This window comes from Pinus tabuliformis, chromosome 2_2 (genome assembly GCF_031772625.1).
Source record: "Pinus tabuliformis cultivar Carrire ecotype Pingquan chromosome 2_2, CPIR1, whole genome shotgun sequence".
In the NCBI taxonomy this organism is placed as follows: Eukaryota; Viridiplantae; Streptophyta; class Pinopsida; order Pinales; family Pinaceae; genus Pinus; species Pinus tabuliformis.
This window is the reverse complement of record NC_142300.1, coordinates 848,248,812-848,257,121: the sequence shown is the minus strand read 5'-3', so window position 1 is coordinate 848,257,121 and position 8,310 is coordinate 848,248,812.

Genomic DNA, 8,310 nt, shown 5'->3' with positions numbered 1-8,310 from the left:
AAAAAAAAATAAATAAATAAAAATACCATTCACAACCATTTTCTTGTAGTCTTTCAAAAAAAATTACACATTACCATGCAAAAAGTGTTAAACGGAGGGCGGAGGAGAGGTCGGCGGCATTAAACGGATATGAGAAGTATATAAAGCCTTAAAAGGATAGGAGCAAAGGCGTGTGATCGCGCTATCATATTTACAGTTTCTTCGCGGTACGTGCTGAATCTTCTCCAACGTATCTTTGAGAAAGTGACGGGATGGAGGAATCAAGAAATGGATGCGAAACTGATAATACCAGTTTTGCGATAGAAATCTTTGAGAGAACTAACGGTCACATGAATGGGACGGTATGGGAAAGATATGCGGATTCGACTGAAACAGGCGGAGCTGATGATATTTCAGATGAACAATCGGCATCCATGGAAAATGAATCCGCTGTTGAGCAACACTTGGTCTCTAGCGTGGTGTTTACAAGGATTGAAACAGAGTACGGATACGAGTGGATATTGGATAACGTTTGGGATAATGTATCTGTACGTCAATTAGACGACATTGGACAGAAAGCCAGGTATGAATGGCATCCTGTGAACTACAGTGGCCCAAGGAATATCCTGGTTGCAATGGCTGAAAACCCGAATGTTATTTTGTCGCGAACTATCATAGATTGGAGCCGCTTAGATGGAAATGTGTGGAGCCAGCAAATTGTATGGAGCGGCAGTTTTGCAGATGGTCATCGGGTACTGCAACTCTTGGAAGACAACAGTGATTCCATACAATTGAGAGGTGACCGTTTTGATCTTCATGCACATTTGCGAGGGGAATACATTGCTCGCCATGAGAGTTATCCCACAGCTGCTGCTATGGCAGCTGTTGAGACTTTCCCAATGGTTATCATTCCAGTCGAATCTGTAGACACAGGTGATGGTGAGGGTGAGGGTGACATATTGTTATGTGCCATTTGTCATGATATGCTCTCCACTGGAATTGCAAATCGACTGTCTTGCAATCACCTTTTTCATAGGAACTGCCTTTTCCAGTGGTTTTATTTTAAACTCGAATGCCCTCTATGCAGGCGTGACTTTCGGAGCTAGACAACTCAATGGTTTTATATTTTTAAATTTTTTTTAGGTTTCCTAATATTTTTTTCAGAGAGAAAATCATCATATGGTTGAAGTCCGCAGATATTTACAATCAATATGACCGAAGCCAGCAGAATTTTTTTACGGCATAGCTGTTACAAATATCGTTCAAATATCTTCATAGCTTGGGAGTCATCAAATATGGGCCTCCCCACGAATCAAACATGGCTGGCCGTGCGAAAGCCATCGGCCCCTACATAATTTTACATTTGAAAATTTGGTAGTTGCAGGCCCTACATAATTTTACATTTGAAAATTTGGTAGTTGCAGGCCCTACATAATTTTACATTTGAAAATTTGGTAGCTGCAGGGTTTTATTATTGTAGGGAAGTGTATCTGATATTTTACATTTGAAAATTTGTTAGCTTTAGGATTTTAATGTGGTAGGGAATTTTATCGAGGAATATTGTTTTCTAAATAATATTAATGGGAAGTTGCTCACTCAGCTTAACGCATATTTTTTACCATGGTTTTATTAATATTTCAGATAATTTAAGTTTTTGATCATTATATTATGGATTTAAGTTTTTGATTATTCTCTTACCATATTATGTTTTATTAATACTACATGTCTAAAAAGTTTTACAAATATTATATTTTAATTTAATTTTATAATATTTTTTGATTAAATGTAAAAGTAAAAAAGTTATGATTACTTTGGAGGTAGATCTAAACTCTCCATCCTCACAACTACTAAACATATTCCCATATAGATTAAGTCTAGGTTTTAATAAATTAAAAATGAGAATACTTTTATATATACATATGTGAAATTTATATAATATAAATAATATTATAAAGAACTTGGATAGATACATCTTAAGTGAAGAGAGAAAGCAAAGTGACTAACAATGATAAAGGAAAGATAGTGCATGATTCTTGTAAGTTTTTTATTATTGTATTTTCCTTGACATGATTGATTCAAAACATAGGTCTAATACTTTACAACCAATTAATGTTTTTTGGATGCTTTCTTAAATACAATACAATGAGATCATATTTAGGAGAGATAGTTGGAGGGGGAAAGAGTGGGGGAGAGAAATAGAGTCGGCCATCTTCTCCTTTGGGTAACAGACAGGACGTGGGATATGGAGTGCATGGGAAGATGAATGGTTTTGAGTGATCGTGAATGGTGGTTGTCGGATCAAGGGAGATGTGTGGTGGAGATTTCTTTTTGGAGGCTAGTGGTCATAGTGGGAGCGGGACATGTCTGGGCCGTTAGATCTTCAGGTGAGCAGATCAGATGATTATCGGGCAGCGAAGATGTGCGGGTGATAATGCACGGGGTGGTTTGATTTGAGTGGTAATGGTTTTTATCAGGCGGGCATCGGGCGGTAAGCGGTAAGTGTCGGAACTCGCGCGATGCCATTTAGTGGATGACACGTAGCGGCGAAGGAAAGAGAAAAAACTTCCCTCATCGGGTGGGTACTTTTCACACTTGTTGTCGGCGCAATATGGGCGAGGACCGTTAGATCTGGCAAGGTTGGTATAACGGTGGAGAACGATCGGGCATGATGCATTGATCAGGAGGAATATAGGTCATTGGATCAGCAGGAAAAGATCAACAGCGGAGGGAGTTGGAATTTGCTGTGACGAGGGATAGAATTTGATTGGCAAATTGTCGCTGGTGTGAAAATTTTCAAATCTAAGGAATGAGTCTGTTTTGAAATTTTAATGGGAAGGGTGACAATTAGCGTTACAGATATACTTAAAGAATTTGATGTAAGATTCTATATTCTACAGTGACATAATAAATAAGTTGTATGATGGTTACTTTTATTTTAATTCCTTTGAATATAAAATTATAATCACAAGAAAATTGATAGAACTTTGGAATATTAGTAAAAAAAAATTAAAACAGTGTTAGGTTGGTTTATTGGTGTAATAAGTAGGACAATTTAGTCTCTCTCATTAAATTATGTTTTCGTAATGTCCCTGGATAAATATAAATATTTGACTTTACTGTGGTAAAAGACAAACTGAATATGATATTACTATCTATTTGAAATTTAATAATATTTTTTTAAAAAGATAAGAAATGTTTTCTTTTAAGAATTGGCAACTTCTCAAGGAGGAAGTTGGGGGAAAAAGACAATTGCTGTGATTGCAACCCTAACTACCTTCCCTAACTGGAAGGGCTTCCAGAGGAAAAGAGGGAAAGGGGGGAAAAAATCTGTGTTTTAGGGACAGGTAGAAGAAAAAAAAAAGAAAAAAAAAATGGCTAAGTCTCGTGATGACCAGATAGCCAAGCACTAAGTGCAAGCGTCTTGCTGCAGATAGTGGTCCTGCAAGAGAGCTAGTGGGGAGATTCTGGTCCCAAAAGACGAATGTCAAAGACGGGTGGTAGACTGGAAGCGGGAGAACAGAGGTAATCTCGATTTGTCGAGTGTTTGGCAAGTTACAGTGGCACAGGTAAGTGGACCAAACCACTTAGAAAGCATTCAAAAGTATTAACGAGGTAGTCAATGTTAGAATGCTTGCACTATGATGCAGGAGCATCTAGCTCACCAAGACCGAGTGGAGTCTCGCCAGGTTGGAAGGTTGTTGAGTATTTGGAATGTTTTTTTTTTTTAGTTTATGAAGCCTTGAGATAGAATCTCTGTTTATTTTACTCTTAGTTGTTAAATTTCAAAGTTAAATGTCGGTTAGGGTTGTTATAAGTTCAATAGTAATAAATATTTGTTTAGGAATTAATCTGTTAATTTAGGAAAGAAAAGACAAAATTGTCTAAAAGCAGATCTTGTAATGACAACTGAAATTATGGTTACCCAACAAACTATTTATGTTCAACTGACAAACAGTGGCAGTTTCAAATTCATTGTAACCACAAGATATAAAAGGAGCAATGTAAGACAAGAGCAAGGTTCTGCAACTTCATAACATAGAAATAAAGTAACAGATCTATTTCAATAAAAATTGTCCATCTGTATACATTGTCTATCTGCTGTAAGACTAAATTTATTTTTATTTGTCGAACAGTGTTGATAAACAGAGAAAGACCACGGTGAGGTCGTATCGTTTTTACATTCTCGTCGAATGAAGAAACTACAACAAAACTAATTAACTGTACAACCACAGAGCGAAGGGCCAATGTGTGGAGACACAGTTCGAAAAGTGAGTTACAGTCAAAGACCTGAGAACAAACAGGACCGCGCACAAAGAGCGAAAGAGCAACCTACGGAAAAGGTATTTCCTTTAAAACGACTCCTCATAATTTTACAAATTAAACAATGACAATAAAATCCAGTTTTCATTTCAATTGACCGATATACTATTACATAACATCCGCTGAAAAACCCAACAAGTGTCGCGTCCAGAGTGGACAAACCCTGACCTAGGGTTTGAGAACAAAAACCCCAAATAACCAGTCAAACGAACGACTAACCAGAACAGGCAGGCCGAAACCTAAATTCCACAAGGAATAACGACTATGCATGACAAGTAAAGACGGTAAAACAAAATCTACAGAAAACCCAAGAACTATCAGTGCATTGACGAGTTGTAGTGCCAGAGCCTACCGGCAAGTTTTGCCACCCTTGGAAGACCGAAACCTAGAGGACCCACGTACCCAGGTCGAACCGTGACCTGCATACACAACAGAGCATCGTTAATACCTGCACATTGCAAAGAATCAAGTCAAGCAACCATAGAACAGTAGGGTTTCACATTTAATTACCTGAGTAAGTAGACCGGAGATTCGAGGAGCAGAGAGAAACCGAATAGACGAAGCTGAGACAGGAGGAGCATTTCTAGTTAGCATAAACCCCAAAAGGAAGTCGAAATTGAATCAAGGAAGGATAAATTACCTATTTCAAGCCACGGGAACCTACTGATGTGTTGCATGAAATCCGAGGACGACGGAAGTTAAACAAACTGCACACATAACAGTGACCAGAGACACCCATCATAACAGCGAGGGCAACCAAACCATAGCAGAGGCAACAGTATAATAACAGTGAAAACATAACAACAGTCGAGAACAATATCTGGACGAGACCCCAGATCCCACAACCATATCACAACGAAAATGACAGGACGAGACTGAAAGACTTACCGTGTGAAACAACAAGCAAGTGCGCCAACAGAACCAGAGTGATTTCAATCCACTGGAGACTGACAAGAATATAACCAGGTGTGGGATACTTATAGTCATCCACAGTGATACCCGAAGAAGAGACAAAGACCTCCATATTCAACAGAGCAAGAACCAGACGGAAAACTCACCAAACCCTCACAGCAACCATACCGCAGAATAGAACTGTCTCGAATGATCGAGAAACTGAGGTGTTTTGGCAAAGAACGCGCGGAGGAACCAGGCCCGAGGTGTGCAGGGAGGAATTAAATGCAGCAGTAATTGCTCGCAGCTACCAACTAACGTTCACTGACCACCTTTGCATGCAACCACCAGAAAAGTCCAACACGTTGTAAATCCAGCGACCATTGTTAAGCCGTGGACACGTAGAGTTGTGGGCCAGTGTGGCTGGGCTACGTCAGAGTGGTATCAGAGCATTTGTTGATGTTAGTAGGAGGGATGGAGAGAGGAAGGCGAGGTCGTGGCAGAGGTGCTCGAAGATTGGCAGAGGAAGGATTGAGAGAGGAGATTAGAATTCTTGCTGCCCGTTTAGAGGCAGTAGAGGTAGGTAGACAAAGAGATCCAGAATTAGGCGATGCCAGCAAAGAGGAAGTTGAAGAAGCAGCAGATGGACCAGAAGGTGAATCCACAGAAGTGAGATTGTTGAGATCTGTTTTAGTAGCAAGTAGTAAACCCAAGCCAGAACTCCCGACATATGATGGTAGCCTGTTTATCGAAGTTTTATTGGATTGGATTAGTGAGATGGATAAGTATTTCGAGTGCGAGGAAGTTAGCAAAGACCGCAGAGTTAAGTTTATGGCGACGAAATTGAAGGGACATGCAGCCCTATGGTGGGATAGTGTCCAGAACGAGAGGAAGCGATTGAACAAGGCGCCGATTAAAACCTGGTCAAGAATGGTGGCCAAGTTAAAGGGCATATTTCTGTTGAGGGACTATCAGATTGCATTGTACAGGCAGGTGTAGAATCTGAGACAGAAAGGATTGATGGTAAAGGAGTACACAGAGGAGTTCTACAGAGTGAATTTGCGGGCCGGATATACAGAGGATACAACAGAAAGAACAGCCAGGTATGTTAATGGGCTGAGGTTAGATATTTTGTATGAAATCAGTATTTTATCTCCGAACAACACTAAGGAAGCATATCAGAGTGCGATGAAGGCTGAGGAGAAAATTACCAGAAGGCAGAATGCCCAGAGAGGATAAGGAGCCAGCAGAGGGAAAGGCCAGTCCTATGGTAGGGGCCGAACTGCTAACAATAATGAGGAAGCTAGCAGTTCTGAAGCTTCTGGATCAGCAGATAGAGGTGACTGCGTGAGAAGCGGTAGGTCATCCCAGCGAGGGAGGGGAAATGGTCGAGGTAGAGGGGCTGGTTATCAGTGTTATAGGTGTCATAAATGGGGGCACCGCTCGTTTGAATGTCAGGAAGCAGATCCAGCTGGACAGCAGGGTGAATATGTGGCGCAACCAGAGGAAGCAGCAACACCTCCTCAAGAAATAGAGAATGCTCCAAAGAGAGGAGAAGATTTGGTGTTGCACAAGGTGTTGTTAAAACCAGTCAAGGAGGTCACCGAACAAACGCAGCGGAAGGCTTTGTTTAGGACAATTGGTAAGTCGCGAGGTAAGTGTTGTAAGTTAATTATTGATAGTGGTAGCACCGATAATTTAGTGTCCACGGAGATGGTGGAAAAATTGGAGTTGAAACTCTCAAAGCATCCTAATCCTTACAAAGTTTCATGGTTGCAAAAAGGCCATCAGTTGCTGGTGGATGAGCAGAGCGAGGTCGAGTTTCAGATAGGTAGATATAAGGACAAAGTTGTTTGTGACATCATGCCGATGGATGTATGTCACATACTACTGGGCAGGCCTTGGCAGTACGATAGGAAGGTGGTACACGATGGATTGACGAACTGCGATAAATTCGTGAAGGATGGAATCAAGCATACGCTTGTACCCATCAAAGAAGAAGGGACAACAGAGACTAGTGAACCGATAACATTGTTGGTCAGCGGAACAGTTTTTAAAACAGGTTGAGGACAATGAGGTAGGTTATGCGGTTGTAAAGAAAACAAGGACAGTCTTGTTGCATACAGATATATCAGATTTACCTACAGATATCCAGCAAATGTTGGAGGCGTTTATAGACATACTTGTATATGACTTGCTAGACAAGTTACCCCCCAAAAAGGAGCATAATTCATCATATTGACTTCATACCCAGAGCCAGTTTTCCGAAAAAAGCATCATACCGAATGAGCCCCAAGGACAATGAAGAAATTAGGAAGCAGGTGCAAGAGCTGTTGGACAAGGGATTGATAAGAGAGAGCTTAAGCCCTTGTGCTGTTCCAACGGTCCTTGCTCCCAAAAATGGAGGAGAATGGCGGATGTGCACCAACTTAAGGGCCATCAATAAAATCACCATCCAGTACAGGTTTCCACTGCCGTGAATGGATGATATGATGGATTGTTTAAGCGGGGCAGCTTATTTCTCAAAGATAGACTTGAAAAGCGGGTACCATCAGATTCAGATACGAGAGGGGGACGAATGGAAGACAACCTTTAAGATGAATGAGGGGTTGTACGAATGGCTAGTCATGCCATTTGGGCTGATAAATGAGCCCAATACGTTCATGAGGTTAATGCATGAGATGCTGAAGGAGTATATCGAAAAATTTGTGATTGTATACCTGGACAACATCCTAATTTTCAGCAGGACAAGGGAAGAACACCTTCAACATGTGCATAAGGTGCTGGAGAAATTACAGCAGGATAAACTACTAATAAACTTGAAGAAATGTAGTTTTCTGCAAAAGGAATTGATTTATTTGGGGTTTGTAATAGCGGAGAATGAACTGAAGATGGATTCAGAGAAGGTGGCAATGATAGTGAATTGGCCATCTCCGAAAAATTTATTTGAGGTACGTAGCTTTCGCGGATTAGCAAGCTTTTACAGGAAATTCATAAAGAATTTCAGTGAAATTTGCGCGCCAATGGTAGATACCATCAAGAAGGCCAGCCAACCTTTTCTATGGACAGAGGCGGCAGAGAGAAGTTTCCAGTTGTTGAAGAAAAATATTACTGAGAGGT